Source organism: Amblyraja radiata, chromosome 11, assembly GCF_010909765.2.
Source record: "Amblyraja radiata isolate CabotCenter1 chromosome 11, sAmbRad1.1.pri, whole genome shotgun sequence".
In the NCBI taxonomy this organism is placed as follows: Eukaryota; Metazoa; Chordata; class Chondrichthyes; order Rajiformes; family Rajidae; genus Amblyraja; species Amblyraja radiata.
The window spans coordinates 21726446-21740104 of NC_045966.1; the positions used below are offsets into that span (position 1 = coordinate 21726446).

At 40.2% G+C, this 13659-nt stretch overlaps 1 protein-coding gene across 2 annotated transcripts in view; it reads right to left on the bottom strand.

The window, feature by feature from the left end:
• unc5a (unc-5 netrin receptor A) overlaps positions 1-13659 on the bottom strand; it is a 423148-nt gene that overhangs the window by 368036 nt on the left and 41453 nt on the right. The gene's annotated exons all lie outside the window — the stretch shown is intronic.

The window sequence follows — 13659 nt, forward strand, 5'->3', positions numbered from 1 at the left end:
CGAACAATAACTATTTTTCTCCTAACAATTGCTGCCTTACCCGTTTAACAGTTCTAACCTGAAGAAGGGTCCCGAATAAAAACCTCACCTATCCATTCCCTCCCCAGAATGAACCGCCGAGTTCCATCAGCACTGTGTGTTTTGCACAAGCATAAGTTCATAACTTATAGGAACAAAGTTATACCATTTGGCCCATCAAGTCTACTCCACCATTCAATCATGGCTGTTCCTGTAAAAATAGTTATTGTTTGTGATATTGAAAAGATCGATAGGTGGGCAGAGGGGGTGGGGTAGCACTGTTGGTGAGGAATTAAATTCAGTCCATTGTAAGGGGTGACATTGAAACAGGAGATGTGTAGGCAGTATGGATAGAACTAAAGAATTGTAAGGGTAAAAATACCCCAATGGGACTTATTCACAGGCCCCCAAACAATAGCCTGGATATAGGGTGCAAGTTGAATCAGGAGTTAAAATTGGCATGTAGTAAAGGGAATGCTACGGTTGTTATGGGAGATATCAACATGCAGGTAGACTGGGAAAATCAGGTTGTTACTGGACCCCAAGAAAGGAAGTTTGTGGAGTGCCTCTGTGATGGATTCTTAGAGCAGCTTGTATTGGAGCCCACCAGGGAGAAGGTAATTCTGGATTTAGTGTTATGTAATGAACCGGATTTGATAAAGGAACTTGAGGTTAAGGAGCCATTAGGAGGTAGTGACCATAATATGGACAGGTTTAATCTACAATTGAAGAGGTAGAAGGGTAAATCGGAGGTGTCAGTGTTACAGTTGACTAAAGGGGACTATGGAGCCATGAGCGAGGAGCTGGTCAAAGTTGACTGGAAAGATACCCTAGCTGGGAAGACAGTGGAACAACAATGACAGGTATTTCTGGGAATAATAAAGAAGGTGCAGGATCAGTTAATTCCAAAGAGGAAGAGAAATTCCAAGGGGAGTAAGGGGTGACCATGGCTGGCAAGGGACATCAGGGACAGTATATAAGTAAAGAGAAGAAATACAATGTAGCAAAGATGAGTGGGAAGCAAGAGGATTGGGTAATGTTTAAAGAGCAACAGAAGATAACTAAAAAGGCAATACAGGGAGAAAAGATGAGGTACAAAGGTAACCTAGCCAGGAATATAAAGGAGGATAGTAAAAGTTTCTTCAGATATGTGAAGAGAAAAAAAAATTAGTTAAGACCAAAGTTGGACCCTTGAAGACTGAAAAAGATGAATTTATTATGGGGAACAAGGAAATGGCAGATGAGTTGAACAGGTACTTTGGATCAGTCTTCACTAAGGAGGACACAAACAATCTTCCTGATATACTAGTGGCCAAAGGATCTGGGGTGACGGAGGAACTGAAGGAAATCCACATTAGGCAGCAAATGGTTTTGGGTAGACTGACGGGACTGAAGGCTGATAAATCCACAGGGCCTGATGGTCTGCATCCCAGGGTACTTAAGGAAGTGGCTCTAGAAATCATGGACGCATTGGTGATAATTTTCCAATGTTCTATAGATTCAGAATCAGTTCCTGTGGATTGGAGGGTAGCTAATGTTATCCCACTTTTTAAGGAAGGTGAGAGAGAGAAAACAGGGAACTATAGACCAGTTAGCCTGACATCGGTGCTGGAGAAGATGCTGGAGTCAATCATAAAAATTAAATAATGGCACATTTGGTTAGCAGTAACAGGATTGGTCCAAGTCAGCATGGATTTACAAAGGGGAAATCATGCTTGACTAATCTTCTGGAATTTTTTGAGGATGTAACTAGGAAAATGGACAAGGGAGAGCCAGTGGATGTAGTGTACCTAGACTTTCAGAAAGCATTGGATAATGTCCCACTCTCATAGGAGATTAGTGGGCAAAATTAGGGCACATGGTATTGGGGGTAGAATGCTGACATGGATAGAAAATTGGTTGGCAGACAGGAAACAGAGTAAGGATTAAAGGGTCCCTTTCAGAATGGCAGACAGTGACTGGTAGGGTACCACAAGGCTCGGTGCTGGGACTGCAGCAATTTACAATATACATCAATGATTTAGATGAAGGGATTCAAAGTAACATTAGCAAATTTGCAGATGACACAAAGCTGGGTGGCAGTGTGAACTGCGAGGAGGATTCTATGAGAATGCAGGGTTACTTGGACAGGTTGGGCGAGTAGGCAGATGCATGGCAGATGCAGTTTAATGTGGATAAATGTGAGGTTATCCACTTTAGTAGCAAAATCAGGAAGGCAGATTATTATCTAAATGTTGTCAAGTTGGGAAAAGGGGAAGTACAACAGGATCTGAGGATCCTTGTTCATCAGTTAATAAAAGTAAGCATGCAGGTACAGCAGGCAGTGAAGAAAGCAAATGGCATGTTGGCCTTCATAACAAGAGGAGTAAAGTATAGCAGCAAAGAGGTCCTTCTGCTATTGTATAGGGCTCTAGTGAGACCACACCTGGAGTATTGTGTGCAGTTTTGGTCCCCTAATTTGAGGAAGGACATTTTTGCTATTGAGAGAGTGCAGCATAGGTTTACAAGGTTAATTCCTGGGATGTCGGGACTGTCATGTGCTGAGAGAATGGAGAGGTTGGGCTTATATACTCTGGAGTTTAGAAGCATGAGAGGGGATCTTATTGAAACATATAAAATTGTTAAGGGTTTGGACATGCTAGAGGCAGGAAACATGTTCCCGATGTTGGGGGCAGTCCAGACCCAGGGGCCACAGTTTAAGAATAAGGGCTACGCCATTTATAATGGAGATGAGGAAATACTTTTCACAGAGCTGCGAGTCTGTGGAATTCTCTGCCTCAGAGTGCGTTGGATGCCGGTTCTCTGGATACTTTCAAGAGAGAGCTAGATAGGGCTCTTAAAGATAGCGGAGTCAGGAGATATGGGGAGAAGGCAGGAACGGGATACTGATTGGAGACGATCAGCCATGATCACATTGAATGGTGGTGCTGGCTTGAAGGTCGGAATGGCCTACTCCTGCACCTATTGTCTATTGTGTCTACTTCACCACTCAATCATGGCTGATTTATGGCTCAACCCCTTTCTGCTGGCTTCTCCCCATAACCTTTGAAACCCCTACTAACAAAGAATCTATATTATCGTAGGCGTCCAAGGACATCCTCAAAGTGTTCCCTCGTGGACAGGGATGGGGTAGAATGTGTATCGCTTACTAAATGGTGGAAACCCCCGTTCCCTCAATATGAAACAGCATTCAGAATAGCAGAGAGTATCTACAGTCTACATGATAGAAACATATGGAGACCTTATGAATGATGATCCCAATCATTTTCCCCAGCCACTCCAAGTCCAGTGGTAGAATTTACAGATTTCACCTCGGACTCTTCAGACAGAACATAACCCACAAAACCGAGGGGAACCAGGTTATACAGAATCACAAGGAACATTTTAAAAGGCAGCAATGACCATTTTAGAGAACTTATTGCTTCTTTCTGGATATAATTTCCTTTGATTCATTGGGATCGGCAAAATATCACAGGTTGGGTTGGTGGGCTTACAGTGTGGATGATTTAGTTGATCAGGATGTTCATAGTCTGGGAAAGACAACAGAAAATATGAGGAAAATCTTTTACCTCAGCAACACTTCTCCACGCAAATCTCATAATAAATGTCCACTCTAGTTTAGTTTAGAAATACAGTGCAGAAACAGGCCCTTCGTCCCACTGAATCCACGCCGACCAGCGGTTCCTTGCACACTAATACTATCGTACACACTGGGGACAATTTCCAATTTTACCAAGCCAATTAGCCTACAAACCTGTACATCTTTGGACTTTGGGAGGAAACTGGAGATGCCAGAGAATACCCATGGAGGTCACGGGGAAAACGTACAAACTCCATACAAACAGCACCCGTAGTCAGGATCGAACCCGGGTCTCTGGCGCTTTAAGGCAGCAACTCTACTGTTGCGCCAACACACCACCACTCTACTGGAAGTGAAAACATTAAGTAGCTGCATTGCAGTCTGCGATTCCTCGCGTTACCATAGGCATGTGGGAAATTGCTTTGAACTCTCCAACTAAAGTCAGTATTTTCATTGACTTCAGTTTGCCTGATGAATGATTATGTTGGGAGAAGATTTAAAAATACAGTGGATCAATTCTACTCTTTACTCACGTACATTAATGAGCCACATAAGAAAATGTTTTCTAAAGTAGCATGCACAGCAGGTTGTTGGGCCACATGATATCAGTGGATTACGTTGCTCTGCAGAAATTGATACTGGACCCAATAATAATCCCAGAGCAGCCACAAAGACAATTGCTTGTTCTGCAATGCATCATGTCTGGGCAAGTTATAGACTAATTGACAGAGATTCATTGCTACGATTAGTCAACAACTCCATTATAACTAAAAAGGCCAAGTAATTGAACAATTGCTGGGATTGATAAAGTTCCACATAATAGAAAGTTACAAATCACCTTTTAGAACACAGTACAACAACACAAATATGATCATCTCCATTTTTATTCATATTTTAATATAGAGGTCAGAGCTAGATAAAAACAATTATAGTTTTTTCTCAGTGGTTATTTTCTTCCCAATATGATTGCCTTTTGGCTATATTGAATTTTAAAACACACAAATTCTACCAACTATTAGAATACTAATAGGATGTTACAATCCACAATAAAAGTAAATGTTTAAAACAAAACCTTATCCAACGATCAGTTGCAGAAAAAGGTCATTCAGACGAAGTGTTATTTATTTCTCCAGAGATATTGCCCAATCTGCTGAACATTACCAGCACCCCAGTACAAACTCACCGTCATAGCCCATGAAAGGAACAACTGAGAACGAGTGGTGCAGAGAAGATAGCCAAGCAGTATGAAGAATGCATCAAACCTTTAAAAATTTTATTAACTCTAATACTTTAAAAGTTCAGTAGTCAATAAAATATGCTGTAGAGTTATGCATTCATGATTATGGCAACTTTTAAATGGTAATTTTTCTGTGCCATTGATAATAAATATTCCACACACCAGAAGCCTGATGCAGCGTATACAAAAAGCTCAAACATTAAAGTTTTTTTCCAACTAAAGTAATGAAGTTTGATCTGTATTGGTCTGCGAATAAATGTAATGTTAAACAAACTGAAAATTATAATCAAACCTTGAACAAATGTATTCTCAATTTATGAAGGCCTCAAAAAAACCAATGACACTTTCAATGCTCACTTTCATATTACCCAGTTAATCAATTTTATTTTTTTAAATCTGCTGGTTTTGGAGCCGCTTCTAAACAAAGCCTAACACAAGATCGGAGCTTCTAGCTCACAGCGCCAGGCACTTATGTTTGATCCGGACCTCAGGAGAAGTCTGTGTGGAGTTTGCATGTTCTCCCTGTGACCAGGTTGGTTTCCTCCCACATCTCAAAGCTGTGTGGGTTTGTAGGTTGATTCCGACCTCTAAATTACCCATAATATGTAGGGAGCGGATGAGAATGATGGATAACACAGAACTAGAGTGAAGGGGTGATCGATTGTTGTCGTGGTCTCAGTGGGTCGAAGAGCCCGTTTCTATCAACCAGGTTTCAGTAGACCTCAGAATGGACAATTCCCATCCCCAATTGTTGAAAGCTCAAGCAGCTGATAGACTACAAATCACTTAAGGCCCAAATGATAATAATGGTAGAGGCCTGCGATCAGTGCCACTGAGCAGGCAGCCAAATTGCTCTGCTCCTATTGCCCCACAGTGTTCTCCATTTTATAATGGACCATCAAATGAAGGAAATAATGGTTTGTTTGGATGTCAGATATAAGAGCACGGTATGCACACCAAGACTATATTGAATTTTCAAGAAGGAACTGCAGATGCTGGAAAATCGAAGGTAGACAAAAGTGCTGGAGAAACTCAGCGGGTGCTGGCAGCATCTAAGGAGCGAAGGAAATATGCAACTTTTCGGGCCAAAACCCTTCTTCAGACTATATTGAATGTTGTTGGTCATTACTTTATCTTTAATAGTCATGTGTCCAATAGTATAACAGTCAAGGAAACAGTTCAGCTATTCTGTTTTACAACATATTTTTGCAATACCACATGTTAGAAACATAGAAAATAGGTGCAGGAGTAGGCCATTCGGCCCTTTGAACCTGCACCGCCATTCAATATGATCATGGCTGATCATCCAACTCAGTATCCTGTACCTGCCTTCTCTCCATACCCCCTGATACCTTTAGCCACAAGGGCCACATCTAACTCCCCCTTAAATATAGCCAATGAACTGGCCTCAACTACCTTCTGTGGCAGAGAATTCCAGAGATTCACCACTCTCTGTGTGAAATGTTAAGACAGGAGGGGAAGTGGAAATGTTCCATTAACATTAATCATGTAATGGGACAAAAATGTATTTTACCAATGATTTTAAGATGCCATAAATACTCCATTCATAAAATTACCAAAAATGCATGTATATTTGATATTTTTTCCCATCCAATTTCACAAGAGTCAATGTGTTATACACAAAAAGTGTATTCTTTGTTTAAATGTTGAAGTCCAACAATGATTTCTTAACTCCGACATCTCTCCTTGGGCGGATTGATGTCAAAGGCATTAGCAATGTCAAGGCACGTTTTCTGAAGCTATCCAATAACCTGCATGAGATAATCACTTACTTTCTGGAAGCATTTGGATTTTATTGACCTGTGTTTTTTTTTCACGTAGGAACCAATTTTAGAAATACTTAAAGCAGTAATAAAAGAGTTCTTCCTTTATAGCTTTTGAAGCAGTGATTAACTAGCTTTCACCGCCCTCTCAGCCACCCAGCAGCATCACCCCCATGCATCAGAGTCTTTATCTCTGTCGATTACAGACATTTCCCCTTGTTTTATCACCACTCATTCTTTACTTTGCAGCATGAAACAGATAATTTAATTTCTTTGTAGCACGGATGGATCATTGGTCCAAAACCATTCATTTGATTTTTCACTCCGCATATACCCTTTGGCCTGCAATTCCCAACATTGTTTTCAGTTAAACCTGTGCCTTTGATTCCACCATTCCCTCCTCCGATTTAGCATTGAACAGCCTTTTATTGCTGGATAATGAATGTATTTAAAGTAGACATCTGCAAAGACAAATATATATATATATATTTTTTTTTTAAATACAGCAAAATCAAATTATAGCGAGCTAATATCTTCCACTAGTGGGAGAGTCTAGGACGAGATGTCATAGCCTCAGAATTGGTAAAAGGACATTCTTTTTGGAAGGAGATGAGGGTGGTGAGAGGGTGGTGAATCTGTGGAATTCTTTGCCACAGAAGGCTGTGGAGGAAAATCAGTGGATATATTTAAGGCAGAGAGAGAGAGAGATACTTGATTAGTATGGGTGTCAGAGGTTATGGGGAGAAAGCCGCCATGATTGAATGGCTTAGACTTGATGTGCTGAATGGCCTAATCCTGCTCCTATCTCTTATGATCTTGAAGACTTGAGATATAGCTATTTGATTAGTTCATCAGGTGAAGTAACATATCCTTTTCCATCCAGTATGAACAACATGGACAATATCTCACTTCAGTTGCTCAGGGACCAGTGCTATTTCCAATTTATAACTCTCAATGAGGTGCAAATGGGCTGAGTGTGAACACTGGCACTACGTTGATAATGTACCCACTTAACCATCTGATTTATAGATTTACGAATATTTGATTGGAAGTTTAAGGCAGGGAATCCGAAACCTACTAATGCTTCCTGTTTCTGTGACCCTGGGACATTGCCAAAACTGCACAATTCTATAATAAAAATGAGCAAAAATAGGAATCATTGCATCATGCAGCACAGAAACAGACCATTCAGTCTGATTAATCCATGCGGACTAGTGGGCGCCCTTCCATATTAACACCATTGTCCAGCAATTAGTCATCACCCTCTATGCCTAAACGATTCAAGTGTTCATCTAATCTGGGTACCGACTAATCTCTGGGTGAAGATGATCCCTTTCATATCACCTCTAAATCTTTATCCCATTAACCCTAAAAATATTTTCTCTAGTTTATCCATTTCTGATACAGTGAAAATGATCCTCCATCTCAAATTGTATATCCTTTATCAGATCCTCCACCCATGTCCCCTGCACCAGAGAGAAAAAACCTTGCACTTCTATTATCTCCTCATTATACCCTAGCTTTGCATATACTTATGAAAAGTATATTGGATCTGTTTGGATGGCATGTAAAACAAAGCTTTCACAGTAATGCTATATACATGACAGTAATACACCTAAACCTATTACTGAAAAGTTCCAGCCCAGGTCATATCCTGATGAATCTCCTCTGCAATTTCCAGTGCTATCCCATCTTTCCAATATTCTCGGGACCAGAATTGCATGAAGTATTCCAGCTGAGGTCCGACTAACCTTTGTAAACTTAAAAACGTTACCTCTCTACTTTTATTCAATAGGCCAATATCTTATATGCCTTGACATATTGCTCACACAAATTGCCAGCTTGAAGATTTGATGGACGTACTGTTGCAGGAAAAATGTTTCCCGATGTTGGGGGAGTCGAAAAACAGGGGTCGTCACAGTTTAAGAATAAGGGGTAGGTCATTTAGGACTGAGATGAGGAAAAACATATTCACCTAGAGTTGTGAATCTGTGATATTATCTGCCACAGAATGCAGTGGAGGCCAATTCACTGGATGTATTCAAGAGAGTGTTAGATATAGCTCTTAGGGCTAACGGAATCAAGGGATATGGGGAGAAAGCAGGAACGGGATACTGATTTCGGATGATCAGCCATGATCATATTGAAGGCTCGAAGGGCCTACTCCTGTACCCATTTTCTCTGTTTTTATGTTTCTATGTACTCCCAGGGTTCTTGATTCCTCAAAAGTCTATAAGACACTACCATTTATGACATCCTAGCCTCATTTGTACTCTAAAATGCACCACCTCACATTTGTCTGGATAAAAAAAAAACTCCATCAACCCATTTGGCTATTCATTGGCTCGTGGCACTAAAAGCAATCCAGAGATTACAGCATTTGAGGGCCTGCTCTTTAAACGGCTACTTAGCTCCAAAACTCATGGTGCATGACCTCATCATTTCTCCTACCCGTGTCATTGATACCTGCACATACCATGATCTCTGGCTGGTCACCCTTGCCTTTCAGAATGTCCAGGAGCAGCCATTCTGAGGCAGCCTCAACTATAGCACCAGGGAGGCAACAAACCAACCTGGAGTCTCTTTCCCAACTATGGAAACATCTAAACCTTATGATAGAATCTCTTTTTTTTTTTTAATTTATTTTATTAGAAGCAATTGTACAAGTATAAGGCAATCAACATCAAAGTTATACAAGTTTCATACAGCTTCATTTTTAACATTAATACATAAATCGACAGATGGCACAATGGGCTAAGTGTTCGGCTGGCAACCGGAAGGTAGCTGGTTCGAATCCCGCTTGGAGTGCATACTGTCGTTGTGTCCTTGGGCAAGACACTTCACCCACCTTTGCCTGTGTGTGTCCTTGGGCAAGACACTTCACCCACCTTTGCCTGTCTGTGTGGATGTAATTGTGTGAAGCACTTTGGGGTCAATGCAAGTTGACTGAAAATGTGCTATATAAATAAAGAAATTTTAAAAAAAAATCAAATAAGAGAAAAAAGGAAAGAATGAAGAAAAAGAAGAAAAATGCAAAAGAGAGAGAAGAAAAGACCCCTAAACTACCAAAGAAGTGCATGAAGAAAAAAAGAGAAATGAGAAAAAATATGGAAATATGCCCTGCTGTCTTTCCCCCGCCCTCCGCTCACCCATCCCTAACATCGGTTTTAAATTTGTGTTCAACCATTCTGTTGTTGAAGAAATTCAGTGAAAGGAGACCATGTTTTGAAGAAATGATCTGCTTTTTCAGCCAAAACAAGCCTAATGTTTTCTAAATGTAATGTCTCGGACATGTCAGTAATCCACATCTTCACTGTGGGAAATGTTGTCTTTTTCCAGAATTTCAGTAAGAGTTTTTCCGCAGTTATTAGGCCGTAGTCAAGGAAGCGTCTTTGAAATATTGTTAACTTAGAACGGGCCTCTGACATGCCTAAAGTTATTAATTTTGTATCTGATTCCAGTTTAATTTTAAGTGTTTTAGAGAAAATATCGAATATTCCCGTCCAGAAGTTTTGTATCTTTATACAGGATGCAAAGGAATGGGTAAAGGTCGCTTCTTGGAGATGATAGAATCTCTGACCATTAATCATTCTCCCAGTGTTGTTTCCCCATTTCAGTACAGCAGCCACCACCATGGAGCCATGAACTCAGCTGTTACTGTTTTTTCACTTGGGATGCAATCCCATCCAAAAGCATCCAAACAACCACAGGGACTCCTGTACTACCCGGCTCACTTTCCTGATAGTCATCTATCTCCTCCATTTCTATACCTACAGTGTATCAGCTCTTAAACCTACTGTCTACAACATTATTCACACCCTGGATGCTTCATGGCAAGAGTAATGCAATCACCAATTTAAAAACAAGCCATAGAGGCTAAAACCATAAAGGCACTAGAAAGTAGATTGTAAGATCAAGCTGTAAAATTAACTAGCACCTGCTGGATGCAGTTGCAGACAGTGGTTTACAGCAATCCATCAGCCAAGCTGATTATTGATTAATCACTACTACTCAATATAGAGAGTAGGAATGCCCAAGAACATCCAGCATCCTTACAAATATAGGTGGCATGACTTGCAATGGAAGTGCCCAACATTTGCACAATTCATAAAAATTGAGCCAACTCATGAACAAATGGTATTATTGGCCTCCAGCTTTTCATCAATGATATATTAAGCCTGCTACAGAATAGCACTGATAGAATAACAATTTATTGGATTAATATTGAATTCAGTAAACTGGATCATTCCAGCGGACTTAATAGGCACAGAACTACAATAATTATCCATTTGTTCTTTATAAATAGGGATAATTAAGCAGCAACAAAAACATTCCAATGAAGTTATGGCGATGCATAGCATCCAATTGTTCTACTAGGTCAGCATTGCTAAGGGTCAAATCCATCCGCAACTCCCTAAATTACTCTTTCATTTCCACAAACCACTTTTATTTTTATTTTTTTATTATAATAATATTTTTCTCATGCTACACTGCCCATTTATCTCTTCCCACTCGGCAAGGACCCACCACATCTCTGGTGTAAAAAACAACAATTCACCAACACTTCTTCCACTTCAGCCTTCTTCATTCAGTGCTCTAAGGAGGAACAAGAACACAATGTGGTGATCAATTTTCAGTCCGCAAGGATGACTGAGAGCTTCCAGTTATCATCAATTATCCATCACTTAGATTCCCTTTGTTTTGGTTCCAGCACTGTTCCAAAGTTGCCCAAAGCAAAATCAGATCAGGTGTTTATTTTCTGTCTTGGCACGCTGTAGCTCTTGGCATTGGATATTCAATGACTTTAGGTGGTCCATTGTTTTCCTCTCCCTTCACAGATGCTTCTGTGTATTTTAGTTTCAATTCATTCTTTCATTTCTTTACTCGAACATTGGTATTTAGAATACACCAAGTCCTTGGTGTCCATGAAGAATAGGGGCATGAACTTCCCACATAAATACGCTATATGGTCCGAAATCATTGAAACGTATTAAACATCTTAAGAGGAAATGAGCTAACAGCTACTTCCATTAAAACTTACAAGCAGTCAGTTTTGAAATCACAAACTGTGGCTGTAATCATACAGACCACTCTCTATCGTAGTGGCATAAACTGGCCTAGAAACTAAATCACCATATTTATACAATAATAGGTGTCTCAGAGTGCACAAATAAATATATTTGTTAGAATTGAAAAAAAAAAAGCAATATAGAACTGGAGCCATCCTCATGATGGCACCGATTTGTGGACAAAGAAAAAAATTTAAACATAACAAGGACTAAGTATAAAGCCAGCTCTGTGGCACAGCTGATAGAATTGGAGCCTAACAACGCTAGAGACCCAGGTTCAATCCTGACCTCGGGTGCTGTCTTTGTAGAGTTTGCACATTCTCCGCGTGACTGCCTTTCCTCCGGGTGCTCTGGTTTCTTCCTACATCCCAAATATTTGCATGTTTGCAGGTTAATAGGCCTCTGTAAATTGCCTTTAGTGTGTAGAGAGAATGAGTAGAGAGTATGTGGAGGAGTGCAAAAGTGGAATAACAGAGCTAGTGAGAATGGCTAATCGATGGTTGACATGGACAGTGGACTGAAAGGCCAGTTTCCATGCCAGATCTTGCAATCAAACTTTGGTTTGCACCCCAACCCAGTCATTCTCACTCTTCTTGGCATCCCTCTTCCTTTCCAAATCATAAAAATTGCTTGTTTTCTCACTGTCAGTTTTGATGAAGGCTTACTGATCGGAAACATCGTTTTTCTCTCTCCACAGATGCTGCCTGCTGATGCTTCTTCCCATTAGGATTTGCACCATCTGCATTTGTTTGCTTTGAAACAACAGGGTAGTTTGGATTAAACCGGCAGCATCGGGTTGCAAACAAATGTAAACAGTTTAATTGGGATGGATTTATTACATGCACACTTGGCAAACTCCATACAGATTTGGATTTGCCATGCTGAGCATCTTTCGGCAAATAATGACAATGCGGCACAAGATTTATTACTTAATTGATAATAAGAATAATATGAGCCAGTATTTCCTTAAATTAACAATGCAAATGTATTTTGAGAAACTGACATTTTCCTCAGCTGCCTTCACTTTAGTTGGATTGGTATAAAGGACTCCAATTAATGTCTACTAAATTTAAGAAGTCGTACTGAGTGCATTTAATGTTTTTTTGTTTGCAGAACATGACATAAATTGCATTGGAATACATCAAAATTAAATTGAAGTCTTATTCAGGTTTTCAAAGGTGATTTACAAACACTCTCAGGAGAGTAATGGCCTATTGATTGCAGTGCACACACAAGAGCGCTTTAATAGAGATTTCAAATACTCAAGATGCACGATACCAATTAGCACAAAGTATGTTTTCCCCCACAAGATTTTCCAATCTTAAAGATCATATATACCATTAAAATAATTACTGATTTCTACATTATGGTCTTAGATTCAGCTTAATAGTTTGGTAAAATCAATTTAATTTCTGACTTGATAAAATGTCATCCCTAGTCTTAGTGCTGAAAATGAAACCCCCAAATCAGTTATACCATCAAAAACTCATCATACATAATATTAGCTCAACTTTTCATGCCTTTTAAAAATTGTAAATGCTCGAAGATTGAAGACCCAAGGAAAATACAATACAATAATACTTTCAGCCAAGTATGTTTTGCAATAAACGAGGAATTTCATTTGCCAAGCCAGTCATACAAATGAAAAGGAACGAAACACACAAAATACATTTTAACATAAACATCCACCACAGTGACTCACTGTGATAGAAGGCAAAAAAAAAAGTTCAGATCGCTTCCTTTCTTGTCCTCCTGCAGTCGGGAGCCTCAAGACTTCTGTTGACGGGATGATCTTGACTCCAGTAGCTGGCGGCGTTTGGGCCCTCCGCGTCAGGGCGATCAAGTTCCCGCATCGGGGGGGTGTCAGCTTCCCGCGCCGAGCGATCGAAACTTGGGTCGGGGCTGGTCAAACCTTCTGCGTCGTTGGGGCTTCCCGACATCTACAGTCTCTACTCGAGACTGCAAGGCAAG